Source organism: Mchenga conophoros, linkage group LG1, assembly GCF_057382185.1.
Source record: "Mchenga conophoros isolate Kocher_MC1m ecotype Shallow Benthic linkage group LG1, M_conophoros_male_GT1.1, whole genome shotgun sequence".
NCBI lineage: Eukaryota > Metazoa > Chordata > Actinopteri > Cichliformes > Cichlidae > Mchenga > Mchenga conophoros.
In genome coordinates, this window is record NC_140526.1 from 19578032 (window position 1) to 19593400 (window position 15369).

A 15369-nucleotide genomic window follows, 5' to 3' on the forward strand; every position below is an offset into this window, starting at 1 on the left:
GCTAAGTTATTACATTTTTGCTAACTTGATGTTGTTCTGCAAAGTTATTAAAATTTCAACAACTTTTTAAACACTGACTTTGATTTCTTCAGCTTCTTCAGCTATTTTCAAGTATTTTCAGCAGACAGCTTCAGCTTTACAGTTTCCTCTAAGTGATTGCAGTTCTGCTAAGTTATTACATTTTAGAAAAGTTCTTTTGCTTCTGCAAAGTTTTTACAATTTCTGCAACTTTTCAGCTTTTTCAGCTACTTTTTGCATACAGCTTCAGCTTTAAGCATCCACACTGCATTTTCGCAGGAAATGCAAATTTTTCTAGTTACAAATGATTCTTGCTGTTTTTCATCTTCTGTTTATCACTAATTGAAGAAATCATTAAAAAAACAAACTATTAAGCCTGAGGAGACATCATTATATTTCAGATCTTTCTGGAAATATAACAGTTCTTCATTGATGCAATGTAGGTTTTCCATTTTCCATGTGCAGACAAGAAGACTGCAATGCTGGATTATAAAGAACAACAAAACTTTACATTTGAATAAAAATGTAATTAAGATAAGTTGATGTTCATTGAAAGGAAACACGCTGCACATTAGGATGGCTCCATACTTTCTCAGTCATTAACATTATAAGACTGGTAAGTTATGCATACACACCCTGTGGAAGTTGTCGTTTGGTCCAAACCAGCACTGGTACTGCAAGACCATTATCACCCTAAACTGAAAACAAAATAGCAATAAAGGACCTGGCAAAAGGACGGCAGCAGCTGTGTCTGCGTCTGTGGCCCAAAGCCCTTCAAGAGAATTCTTTAATCCTGACACCTGCAAGTCATTTTATCATGATTTACAGTGGGGAAATGTGGGCCGGGGGCAGGGAGGCCACCAGAGGAACTGTTTTCACAACAAATGATGAGGAACGCACTGTTGTTTAGGCCAGGCATTTGTAGCTTGTTGTCCACTAACATATGGAGCTTAATTTGACAATGAAAGCTTAGACAGAAAATGGGCTGCGTGACTGTTTCTCTGTATTTCTGCTCATACTCACTGTCTCGTGTTTGAGGGGGCAGGAGACATGAGTGTGGAGCACAGTGTGAATGAATGAAACTGTGTCTTTGTGTGTGTCAGAGGGAGACTGAAATCAAAGATAAATAGGCTGGAGGTTTTGGGACAGGATACAGAGTTCCCTTTAATGATCATGAGTGGGATCTCTACAGGCCAGAGCAGTGCAGCGTCGTGGCTGAAAGTTGCCCAGCTGTTCCCCCATAATGTCTTCACATTACGGTATCGTTCACATCCTTTCACTTTCCAGTGTGTCATTAGTTTACGTGTGAAATTACCACATGCTGCACATAACTTTGGACTTGGATGTACTGGTGGTGTTGCGTATTGTGTAATGCAGCAGTGGCAATTGTCTGCGGCAAACACTGTTCACATGTGGTGCGAGAGTTTAGCTGCCTTAAACAAGGCTTAAACAAGGTTTGGTGTTGGTATGTTAGGCTTATAAACAAAGTTAATGCCTAAGACTGCAGCATTTACAGATCCTGTTTCAGCTTGGGAAATTCACTTTAACATTATTGCTAATTTCTTGTTTATTGCATTTTTTTCATGTAAGTATTATCCTCTACATTTGATACATGTAGCCCAATTAAATCAGAAACAGTGAAACGGCATGAACACAAAAACTGGAGCAAGAAAAAATGAACTGAGCACTTTCCTTTCCTCTTAGCAGAGTACCCTGAAATTCCCAAATTTCCTTTGCATCATTTGCAGAAGCTTTTTGGCTCATTTAAACCAGAGAGGTTTAAATGAGCTGCAAGTTAGGGCCTCTGGTTTCAGTGGCATCTCCACTTGTTGAGTGCACAGCTCGTTGTGTGTTTATCATCTTGCCGGCTTCTTCCACCATGTCTAAAACCCCAGATCCCACTAAGTTTTGTCTCTAAATCATGCCATGCTGCATTTACAATGATCTGTCAAAGCAGTGTAACATTTCGATGCATGAACAGACCACTAACTAAATTAATTTGACCTCATGTGGCTTGGCAGTGAAATATCAGCGAGAGGGATAAACCAAAAACATCTCCATGTTTTTACCTTTAAGTTTAACTCTTAAGAGTCTTTTCCCACATTTTTACAGTTTCATTTACCCACTTCCACCCACACCTATAAATCCAAAGACAAAAGCATGTGGAAGATTATTGCTGTATGCAGATGATGCGTTTCTCTAACTATCAACTCACAAAACTATAGAAAATCTTTCGTGAGGTCCATCACATTGAACACTGGAACTTCTACGTGGAGTAAAACACTACACTTTTCATAAAGGGATGTTACATCCTCTCCCCATTTTGTTGCCCTGCATTACTTTCATACTAATGATCGCTTCCGGTTACAGTATCACCTATTTGTGTGGTCCAATGCAAAATAACATCTGTAAGAGGTCATGTTGTGTTTTCATTCATCAGTGCAAGCTGATATCTGCTTATGCATATCGAGAATCTGTAGGCATCATTTTTGGTCATGGAAGCTTTCTTGTCTCTGTTTCTACTTGTAATGTTTCACTTTGTCTCTATCATAAAAGGCAAAGTCAGCAGAGTAGTTTATAGTCTCAGCGTGTGTTTCATTGATGCAAATAGTAGATGTACAAACTGTAAAAATGTTTACTGTAAGACAAAGGCCCTACCTATTATGGAGATGAAAGGTTTTCCTATATTTTTATGACAGGGTACTGTAAACTGTTTGACTGCAACAACTTGGCACATCTGTATTTCATCATCGTTGTTGTGTTTGTCTGAGACAATGAATTGATTCTAAGCCAGCGTTTGGCACATTAAATGCTCAACATTACACTAACATATTGGGGCTTATGTTGCCAGCTCTTAGTTGAGACATTTATCAAGGAGGTGTAACATGGTCAGAGGTTGTGCTTTTGTCGTGTTTGTTAGTTTGTGTATCTTTCTGGTTGTCAGCAGACTAAAGCAGCTAAGCCCCTACCCGTGAAGAGGTAGCACCTGGGCAAAGAAAAAACATTAGATTTTGTTCTTTAAAACTGCAAACAGGGCATTGGCCTTGGCAGTTGACTGAGCTCTGCCATTCCACTGGGCAGTATCTCACTAAACTGCACTGAGTGTGTCTGCTGTTGCTGGTACGTGTCTTCTGATTGCAAGAATTATGTTTCAAAGCGCTGATGTCCTGGTGGCTGAGTGATTACTGCATATAATTTAGTACATGTGCAAAAATACACTCAGGACAGTTTGCTCACCGGACCTTGGAAGCCGTTGTAATAGCAATAATATAAACAGTACTGACTCACATATTGGCACTTTTGGTAAGGGCTATAGGGGCCTTTTTTGATATTTTCCAATGAATATCTGGCATTTGTGGAAAAAAAAAAAATAGAAATGCCGTTGTGCTAAACAAACATTTGATTGTAATTAAAATAATAGGACTGGCTGCAAACAGCTGCAGATAGCATCAAATGAATAGTTAAGTGAGGCTCAGGGGTAGTTATGAATGTACTCTAACTTAGCAGAACCTCAGCTGTAATAATGGGGGGAAAGAGTTTAGAGGGCGACTCGAACAATCATCATGCCCTGCAGATCATTTGTTTTCCATCGCTTATCTTTCCTTTCTATAATGTCATGTTACGTAAATCACAGAAGTGAAGCTGGTATCATTCAGCCATCAGAGTAGTTCCCTAACACAAAACACATTCAGTACATCGGATATCTATCCCATGACCTGGAGATCGTTGTCTTTAAAATTCCCAAAGAGCACGATGCCAGTGAAAGTTATTTAATATCCATCAACTGACACATAAATCAACTGGAAACAATCACAAAAGACCGCAAAATACACTGGAATCACTGCAAAAATGTCAAGCTGCGAAAGTGTGTGGCAGAGCACCGCAAAGTTCCCAAACATTGTGACAGTTTTACTTTCCATTTCTTTTTTGGTTTGTTTTTATTTTTTTGAATAATGAATGACTGTACAGCTGTTTATAATTTTAGAGTTTATATTTTTAAATTTATATTCATATAGTTTTTTTTATTTTTGCAGTTTATAATAATATTTTCTCATTTATTCTGTGAGAGAAATGGTATACTTTTGATGTAAAAACAAACGGGAGGATTCTTTGTTATTTAGTGGCCTAAAATCTCAATAAAGCTGCAGGTGCAATCAATAGTTTAAGATGAATTGCTTCCTGTTTTTTGGCATTTGGCAAAAAGGAATATTTCATATACTTATTTTTCATGTAACTCCTCTTGTTCTCTTTTTATCATTTATACAGATTTTGTTTTTCTTTTTTAATCAGCTGAAGATTGAAATCCACCTCACAGTAAATTTACCACGGCTCCAGTTCAGCATACAGCTTTTCTTCACACGCTTCTTTCTCCACTCTCGCTTCCCTTTTCTTTGCTGCGCACTCCCCTCCCAGAGATGACACTGTCATATTTTGAAACATCTCTCTCTTGGTTGGCAATGCTTTGCTTCCCTCTGTTTCTCTGTTTCTATTTTGTTGAGGACCACACAGAGGGATGACATGTTGGTGGCACATCCAGGCTGGGTGGCCCGGCTGCAGGAAAGATGTGGGTGACAGGATCAGCCTTCAACAGACTATGGGAGTAATGCGTGTAGACAGTGTAAAACCAGTCCTTTGGAGACCTGTAGAAAGAGCAACGCTGGCAATTCTGAATAAATGCACTTTGAAAAAGTGAAAAAAAAAAACGTTCTTTGGGAGCCTTGTTTTAGCTGCAGCCCCATGCACTGGACTCCCATGCATTACTAATACTAATGCCTTTAAACATCCACAAGTAACTCCAATCTAGCTGTAATTCCCACCACATCTACCAAGTAAACCTCATCATACAGATTTTTATAAATAAATAAATAAGTCAGTGATAACAGGATGAGGAGGAGGTGTGTAGTGTTAAACCCCTTAGTTTCTGAAGAAAATTGAGATCAGGTCTTTCCTGATAATCAGCTTGTAGCATTTAGCAAGTACTTAACAAAACAAATGGCCTCTATGTGTGTGTGTGAGGGAGAGAGCAATGGGGGGGGGGGGGGGGGGGGGGGCAATGATGCTGGACTTTGTCAAGGCTGGATCAGGAGTGTCATCACTAACAGGCCCCTGAATCCCAGCGGCCCCTCTGCTTCTGCATTCTTGCTCCGGATGAAGAATGGTGCGACTGGTGATTGTTTATTTTGTTTCTCTATCTTGTCTTAGCAACCTCGTTTTAATGAGAATGTGCAGTTGCACGTTCAGGTCTGGTTTCCTTTTCCTCTTAAGTACTTCTGAGGCTACGAGAGAGAAAGATAAACATGAAAAATACCTTTCTGATGTTTGTAATATAACAGCAGAGTTCATTATTTGCTCCAAGACTCCCTACTTTGCGCCGAAAAATTATTTTAAAGTTTTCCTTAACTGCTGAGATAATGTGGGTCATGAATATCCCAGAAGTAAACAAATCAATAGGAAACTTTTACACCCAGAGGCCTTCTATTCGAAACATGTTACGAGTACACAAAACATTCAGAGATTATCACCACATGCCAAATGAGGTGGATGTTTAAGGGTGTGTTGTCTTGCTATAGAAAAAAGAAGTATGGATGATTAATGTGGAGGCTTAATAATGGAAAACAGCTTTAACTTCTCAAACAAAACTTAGAATGAAGCCTGTAGGTTAGTGTTTCAAATAATCCTCTAAGCAGGGACCAGTTAGTTGGGACATGTAAGAGCCTATTGCACATCATAGCGTATGCGGTTTTGTATGTCAAAGCAGAATAAAGCATGTTAACTCACTCTATAGTAGGGGGAGGGAGAGAAAGAAACTTTCAAACAATCTGCTGTCAGTAGACAGATAAAGACACAATCACCAGTGTGTGTGTGAGAGAGAGAGTCTGTGTATCCTGGTCACCCATAGGCGGCCAGGTGGTCCTGCATGCGAAAGCGTCACCACCCCACCAACCGCCCCAATGCCATTGTGTGTCAAAGAAGCTGCATGACCGATTCAACAAAAGCCGAGACGGCTCTACTCTCAGCGCTCTGTGCTGCATGCTGAAGGAAATGAGCTGATCCTCTTGAGCAGACCGCAACTAAGCTTTGCCTTTTTTAAAAAGAAAAACTGTAGTAGCACTTAATCAACGGCACCGAGAGGAGGGAAAAACAAAATAAAATTGTGTAACGGGCCTTGTACAAACCAACAAGACTGTGGTAAAAGTCTATAATAAAACCAGATAAATTATTTTTATTTTTATATTAGGATCTTGTGTATCAGAAATCTGAATCTCGACTGCCAAGTTTTTTACATTTCAGATCAGTCAGGTCAGATCAGTTTAGTTCCTGCATACGCACAACATTTCATAACCCATCCAGCTCCCAGCACTGACAGGTGTGACATTTCTGAGTTGTGCGTGGTACTTGAGCCCACTCATCACTGCTTAATTCAATTGCTCCAATAAAACTATCCAGCTGCATAAACACATTACAGAATGTGTGAAATCTAAAACAAAGACCATCTTTAATGCTCCCCCGATAACACTGTATGCTACAGGGGCCAATAAATCATTTCACTGTGATCTAACGATTTAAGAGCTCAGTGTCATGTTGTCAAGTGGCACCATGATGGGCCGAGGTGTCGCCTTCTTAAGTGTCCATTACTGTGAAAGTCTATTTTCCCAAATGGCAGAGAACGAGGCCCCATTTGGGGTGGCTGGTTGAAGCGGTGACAGTATGAATCTGTGCTGAAGGCCTGGGCTTTTACACCTGTGTGTGACACAGGGGAGGCTCAGCAGAGAGTGGGAGAGTCAGCCAGCTGTGCTCTCTTGTGGTAGCTCTGGGGATAGCTTGGAAAATGGCAATGTTCACTTTGTTTAAAATCCTTTCAGCTGGTATTTTTTTTCCTTAAAAAGTCTTTACTGCTTCTGAAACACACATGATGTTGTGACTCAGTCGTCCTGATTTAGCTGCTTTAGATTTTTTTTAAACTTTTTTTTTATGCAACTGCAGATGTTCGATGCAAACTTCAGTTCTTGAGATGAGGTCACATGATGAACAGTCCAGCTGGTATTTTGTTGGAGAATAGGGTGGGGTGGGGGGGATCATTGCTTCTCTCAGTGCTGCGAGATGTAATTGCTCACTAAATAACAATCTCTCAGGGGTGGCCACGCTGCCATTCAGCACGGGTCTGCACAGCGTCCTCTCCCTCTCGGAGACCGGTCCGACACGTACAGTGGCTTTCCCTTGTCTCCCAGGACAGCTCCAGCATCCGCCTCATCAAGGCTGATTGCTGGAGACGTTCTTCTCCCAGCGATATATCCACCTGATGTGAAGCAGACCTGTGCCTTGTACACTCACTCACAGAGGAAAACTCTTTATGTCTGCTGGGGAAACAGTCGAGAAACACCAAAGCTCAAAGCAGTGAGGCTTTTGCTGTACCAATCAACTGATAACTACATATGCACACCACAGTGTAACTTATGGATACACATATACGATCGGTCCATGAAGTGCTACCAGCTGCTGCCAAACAATGAACGAGGCCTCCTTGTGTTTACCCAGCACCTAAAATTTTTCTATTATTTATACAGAAATTATTTTATTGGGGGGGGGAAAAATCTTAATTTATGACCTCGACAGTGACACCCGAATAGGTTCAAACTTCTCTCCATCTGTTTGCAATCCCAGTGTAATGCTATCATCACCTGTTTCCATGGTCCCCGGTCACATCTGGCTTGCATTACCAAAGAGAAAAAACTTTTTTACACAAGGTGCATTTTTTTCTTTCCCCTTTGTGCTTTACTTTAGTATTTGGCTCATATTTCTGAAATAGGCTAGAACAACAAATTAAGATCTGAGGCATGAGACAAAAAACAAAACTTATGAGGAGCAGTAATTTGCTTTCAGATTTCAGAACTAGACTCTCTGGGGGTCTGAACATATCAAATCCAAGAATTTGAAAGCGCTGCAAAGTTTATTACAATATAAAGCTCTGTTTTACAAAGATAACAGAAGCCTTTTTTCCTCAAAGCTGGCAAAGAGTGACTCAGATTGTTTTGTAGGTAAATACCTTTACTTGTAACAGGTCCCAAGTCCCTAACAATTATTATCAGATTTTAATTTAGAGATGTTTTGCATATAGCAGCTCCAGTGTATTTATTTAGGGAGTAAATAAATACACATTTCTGTTCTAATGCTTACCCAGCTGGGAATGTCTTCAGTCGCCCTCTGACCCTAAATTGGATAAGTGGTTAAGAAAATGGATGGATTGAAGTAAAATGCACTGTCACTAAGATTTCAGCAAGCAAGAGTATTCCTGATCAAACTTTCATCAACAAATCAGCACGCAGGACTTTTCCATGTTTTTCATGCTTTAGATGTTTATATTTTTATTTTATTTTCATCACACCTGATTAGTCATTGATTCTGCCAACAGAGTGCCAAGAAGTCACAAGTCCTTGAAAAACTGACTGCAAAACACTGATTTCATTCAGCTTTCTCTGTCAGCTGCACTCTGTTAAATGAAAAAAAAAAAATGAATGAATGCATCTACTCCAGAGTTTGATTTTAGTTGCTAAACGCGGCATTTGCAATATTCGGCTGAAACATCATGCACATGTTTCTGCGTTTGTGGCGCAGAAACATGTGCATGAGGTAACATTTGCCATATGATACCATAATAGTTTGGACACACACCACAGTGTGGTGTGCCGTAAGAAAAATCTTGCCCAAGGAAATGTATTTCCCTGCCTCATAACAGTCTGGAATTTGTGTATCCGCTCTGTCTCTCCCATGGACACCAGCTGTGCAGCTGGTGCTCACTGGAAACTGCAGTTAGGCTGTAGTCATGTGGGATTTTTAACACAATTCTCCCATGTGTATTGAAGGAAGCAGTAATGTCATGCAGTCGGGCCGTGTTATCACTGTGTGGATCCTGGAGAGTGATGTCAGAGGAAAAAGGAAACTAGCTAACTCCCAAACTAAAAGAGCAAAGGTTAGAGGCAGGCTGGCAGAAACCCAGATTGGCTTAAAGATGTTCCTTATTCTCTTTCCATTTTCCTTTCCTTAAAAGCATAGTCACTCCGTCCAAATGGCTTGCATGGACAGGATGTTGCCTCCTTTAGCATATCAGGCACAGAGCTGTGATTTATCATTGTGGACTAATAGTTGACATTTTGGGGTTAAATATAAAAGCTTGATTAAATGGAACATCCAGTGAGATGGCTGCGCATTGATGAAACACACTGTTGTAAATGGATGAAACTGAGACAAATGACTGGATGGACAAACTAATTCATCTGCTACATTAAAGCAAGCCTTTCATCACCAGTAATGAGAAAATCAACACCAGCCGATCTATAACGTGGAAAAACCATTTTGTATCCCCCAAATGTTCCCAGTGTGTGACTCCTTTGGAGGGGAGGGATCAGAGAAGACTTTTTAAAGTTTAAACTCTTCTGGAGCCTCCTGGAGAGATTGCATGCAGCATTTCTGCATCTGAAAGAGTTTGCTGATGTAAACCGTCACTGCACAAATCTGTGACATGCTCTCACAGCACAGCTCACAAGTCTCACTGTTGGAAAACTGACAGTATTGTATACAGTGGCATCATAATTTATTTGCTATATAACATGTTAGGATAGTCCTCCGCTTTATTAAAGACAGTTATTTATGCTTGAATCGATTTAGTGGCACTCCTGCATTGTTTTGCAGGAAGCAGCACTTCCTGGGTGACTACAGATCAGATGGTGGGGTGACCACAACCATTAAAAACAAACATTGCAAACAAATACAACTGCCACACACAACAAATGAACAACATCCAGTTTATACATGGAAAAAGATCTGAGGCAAAAGAAGAAGAAGGAAGAACAATTTACCCATATTTCAGGTCGAATTAATCCAAATAGTGAGTGTGTAGGACAGCGAGTCTAGCTTCAGTTGAATTCCTGGCAGAAGCATCAATATCTCCAGTCCTTGTCGCTGAGGTTTACAAAATGTGCATATTTGAACCAAAAAGTGGTCCCACAGTATTTTTCCCACCCATCAGAATCTTTATCAGTCTTGATCTGTGCAAGAGTGGTACAGTTAGTCTTGAGATACTGGATAAAATGAGAGATTGGTTTGTTTATGGAAATGTGGCACAAGCTGTTGCTACATCCAGTTCACTCAGAGGAGGTGCACCTGTGTTGCATTGGTTGCATAATGTTGCTCTCAGTACCAAGAGTGGATTACTGACAGAGCCAGATGGCCTGAAGAACCCAGACTGGCAGAGTGTCAGTCAGTTTGGGTAATTTGATTAAATACAAATTAGTCTACAGTATCAACTGAAAAGGGATGGCTAACGTTTGGTTCCTGGCAACCTGCAGGCAGACTACATTGTAACTTTGGCATCTTCTTATCTGAACCTTGTCTCATAAAAGCCCTTGGATGCTGTGTGAGTAAGTTAAGAGTGAGCAAATGCAAACGTGTGCAGATGTACAGTCTGTGCTTAAGCAGTGATGATGAATAAGAATCAGTTATGGATGCTGGGCAGCAGTTATGTAGTTCGGGCCTCCACAAACTTAATAACATGCATGTTAATTATTTCCAATGTATTTGTGCTTTTCTGTCATCAGAAAGAAATTTCAATAAAGTTTCTTGTGAAGGCTTGTGATGGCTCACAGCTTGTTCTCATGCCATCCTCTCTGAGGGAGGTGACAGAAAAAAACTGTTATTGTTATTTTATTAAATCCAGTTTTACTATTGGATCACATGTGGATGGAAAGGAGAGCTGGGGATGGCTCGTAACAGAAGACAGAAGGATAGCAGCCTGAGTGAAAGGGAAGGTTTACAAGATGGTGCTGAGACATGCTATCAAGTACGGTTTGGAGACAGTGGCACAAAAGAAAGGCAGAAGACTGAGCTGGAGGGGGATGTTAAGATTTTCATCGGGAGTGAGCAGGATGGACAAGATTAGAGCTGATCACAGCTCAGGTTGAGTGGTTTGGTGACAAAGTCAGAGAGGCAAGGTTGAGATGGTCTGTTGAGGTCCAGAAGATGGACATGATTTTATTTATTTATTTATTTAGGACAGTGCATGTTAATGAACATAAATGTAAAAAAAAAAAAAAAAATTACATGAATGTAAACATACCAGATTATAGCCAAGGGCTAATTTCCTTCTGTTGTCCTTAAGCATAAAAAATAGACATAATAATTCATAAAAATTCATCATTCATTCATAATAAAAACTCCATCACCAAACTTACACATACACACCATTCTGTTCCCAAATAAAACATTAAAACTATACAACTCATACATGATCACACACTTGATTTGTCCATAACCAGTTTTTAACCTTTGCCTTAAACAAAGTGAGTGTAGAGCATTCTCTAATGGGTTGAGGAAGACTGTTCCACAGATGGCCTCCCTTGACAGAGAGGACGTTTAAGATGGAGCTGCCAGGCAGGAGGAAACAGGAAGGCCCCAGAGGAGGTTCATGAATATAGTGAAGGAGGGTTTATAAGAGTGCTCCTTTAAAAATGTACAACTGGGTTTAGAAGCACAGTGTCAGAAGATTTAGTTCAGAAAGGATAAGTGTTTTTGTCCTTAACCTGTCCGGGAAACCGGAAAGATACAGTCCTGCTTCTCTTCTCTTCTTCTGGGAACAGACTTGAAATTGGTCAGTTAGTGCTTGTTTAGACATTTGCATTTGCAAAATCACTGCAATATTATCAACAGAAACAAACAGATCTGTGTAGTACGATAAAAGCTGCTGAAGATCAGCTCCTACATGAAGTCTTTTGCAACATTAAAAAATGTTAACGAGACCGATATGATGTAAACAGAAGAAGTTGTTTCTGTGTGAATCCGCAGTTTGGTTTGCAGACCCTGCTTTTTTTCTACACTACCATAAACACTTTTGCTTTGTTTTTCATGACGATGCAGGACACGTTACACATGATATTTCAAATACAATAAAGCCAACAGGCTAAGAAGGCATAAAATGATTTGACTGGCTGTGCTGGAGTACTGAATATTTTATATCAACAGTCCCTTTTTAAGATAAAATACCAGGAATATTTTTTTTTAAATCAACCTTGTAGCAAACATTTATTTTTTACATTGTGCAAAACAATCCCTATAATCAATATAGTGGCAAAAAGGCGTTTGGATGCTGCATGCATAACCTTAAAAAGTTCAACTGTACTTGCGAGTACTTGTAAGTGGATTTTATTTCAAGTCTTTGCTGCAAGCAGATAAGTTCCCACAAAAACTGTAAACTCTAAATGTCTAAAAATGAGAGAATAGTTTACAGCACACGCATGCACCTTACTTTAACTCGTGCTCAATCAGATCGGCAGATGGAAACTATTTCAACATCATCAGTGAGCATTATGTTCATTACACTGACATCACACTGGACGCAAGCCGGTGGTTATTTTTGGAATTCCTTTGTGGACAAATTAACACCCCACCCAGCTTTTACAAATAGTTCCTGATGAAGTGAAATATAATCCATGAGATATATTTGCTGTTACGCTGGTAGAACAATCGGGGAATATTTCTGAATCAGCCAAGCTAAACAATTAGCCATCTCTGCCTTGAGGACTGACCCCGTTGGGCCTCTCTGCCACAGTTTTATTGGAAAAACACTACTCAGACTTGATCATAGACATGTCAAGCACAAGTTTTATGATGACATTCAAAGCAGCAATGTCACTATCTCATTAAAGTCCTTATGGTACAAATGAGTCGTTTCATTAGCCGCAAAATGGATTTGGCACACCATGGAAATTCAATAGATCACCTCAGTAATTCTGTTCTTAAAGAAGTTATATTTCAGTGTTTGAATCTGAGAAATTGTTCTTCAGAATTGAATCTTTGAGGCTATTGAGCAGATGGGGAGATTTCCATGCAAATGGCTCCTATAAATCATCTTTCTGACTACAGGGTAATGGCTGGTGAATGATACTTATCAAGCTCTGTAAGTGCTCCTTCCAATAAATACGCAGTCCAGGTCATTTGTATTGAGATTCACGTGTTGATGGATATGGGATTACCACTTAACCTTGGAGTAATTCCAAGGCACCGCTTAAATCATCCAATACATTATCTATCCCATAACGGCTGACCAGTCTTTAAGGATATCGCTTCTTAATGTAAAATATGTTTTATGTGATAAATTAAACCGGAGGTGTTAGTGACCTATTCATCACCTAGATGTACTCATGACAGGGCACCTCTATCCTTTTATTTTGTGAAAGGTTGCTACTGTATGCATGTTTCCCATATTATGGTCATGCGATTATTATTATTATTTTGACACACTGACGTGTAACAGCGTTGCTCAGGGGATCGCAGGCAGTAGCAACACACGTAACCTGCTCCAGAGACACGTTTAATCTCTGTCAGGTTAAGCAGGTTCGAATCTGCATAAATGCACTAACAAAGCAGGACAGTGATGTATGAATGCTGATTGTGGTCATGTGCTTCTTGTTGAAAGCTGGCTCTCTTGACCCTGACCCTGCCTGCCACAATTATATCTGAAGACTTTCACGCCACAGAATCATCATACAGTAGAGTAAACATCACTGCTTTTCATGTAAACATTTAAAGCTGCGTTCGGAAGTTAGTAGTTTCTCACAACTGGCTTAAAAATGCTGACACGCATGTTTAGACAGTTAGTTTAGAAGTCGATATAATCCTGACCGGTGCGTTCATTCATGGTATGAATCTGGAAAGTCAGCGGTCTCTGGGGCAATCCTGAGATGTTTACATGTTTCATTCTGACAGTGCAGACAGACCATGTCGCTGCTATCCACACATAAGCTTGTCTAGAAAACGCATCCTTTTTTTTTGTCTAAATGTGGAATTAATGCATTTTTCAGCAGAACATCAACTATGATTCCCTTCTGTCTCACTTTTACACAGAATCTGTTCATGATCACAACAGATAAGAGGTTAAAGCAAATGAGTGGTGCACTGATACGCACTCACAGGCCACTTCATTAGGTACATCTGTTCAATGGCTCATTATATTCAGTCAGCCGAGCAGCAGAACAAGGACAGAAAAGTGATTTAACCCTTTAAGACCTCAATTATGAAATAATTGTGAGGACATTCTTTTTGTTTTTAAGTTTAAGTGTTTATTGAACCTTCTGAGATTAAAAAAATATTAATTTGCACATATGATTCTTAATTTGTTAGAACCGGCATTTTATTTCTTTATAATTTATGCTTAAAGTATATAATTTTTTAGGTTTTTGAAGATGAATATATCACAGTGATGATGTAGAAGTCTCAAAACCTCACTCACAAAAACTTATGTATCAAACATGATACACTGTACGCTAAGAGGTTAAGTCAGTCTGAACCTGGTAAGGTTGCTGGAGCTGGACGCGCTCCTCTGAGAATTTCAGAAACTGTTGATCTATTGGGATTTTCCCACACAGCCAACTCTCGGGTTTACAGGGAAAAGGTCCAAAGAAGTAAGCTGCAAATCCCAGGGTGAAAATGCTTTGTTGTGATGTCAGAGGTCAGAGGAGAATGGCCAGACTGCCTTCCTATCAGCAGTCTGATAGCAGTTACAACTGAAGTATGCAGAAGAGCATCTCTGAATGCACAAGACATCAGATGGGCTACAGCAGCAGAAGACCACACCAGGCGCCACTCTTGTAAGCTAAGAACACTAAACCCAGTCTGTGCTTCACACAGGCGCACCAAAATCGAACACCAGACGGTTAGAAAAATGTTGTCTGGACTCATGAGTTTCTGCTGTGACGTGCAGCTGGTAGGATCAGAGGCTGGCATAAATAACACGAATGCATGGACCCATCCTGCCTTGTATCAACGGTTCAGAGTGTGTTGGTGTAATCGTGTGAGGGGTATTTTCTCAGGGATACTTCACCATCGCCTAGCTGAATATTGTTCTTGATGATGTCTATCTCACTATGTATTTCTGATAGCTACTTCCAGCAGGATATGTCATAAACATCAGATCACTTCAAACTAGTTTTGCGATGCTGTCATATCAATCAAATGTCTGAGGAATGTTTTTTATGTTTTCAGCACCTTGGTGAATCTGTACCAGGAAGAAGTAAGTCAGTTCTGATGGCAAAATGGGGTCCAACCCGGTACAAGCAAGCTGTACATAATAAAGTAGAAATTCTTCATTCTAACTCTGTAGTTTTCAAGTGTGCAGTGAAGGGCAGCAGCAGTAGTAGAAGCAGTATTCATTTACAGAACAAAGTACACTTCTGTGTTTAAGAATGCCCCTTTAACTGACTGCTACCCTGCAATGATCCCTCCAGTTACACTAGCGCCAGTTCCATCTTCTGTGAATGTTGAATTTATTGCTTTAATTCTCCTAAATTAAGGACAAAGGCTCCC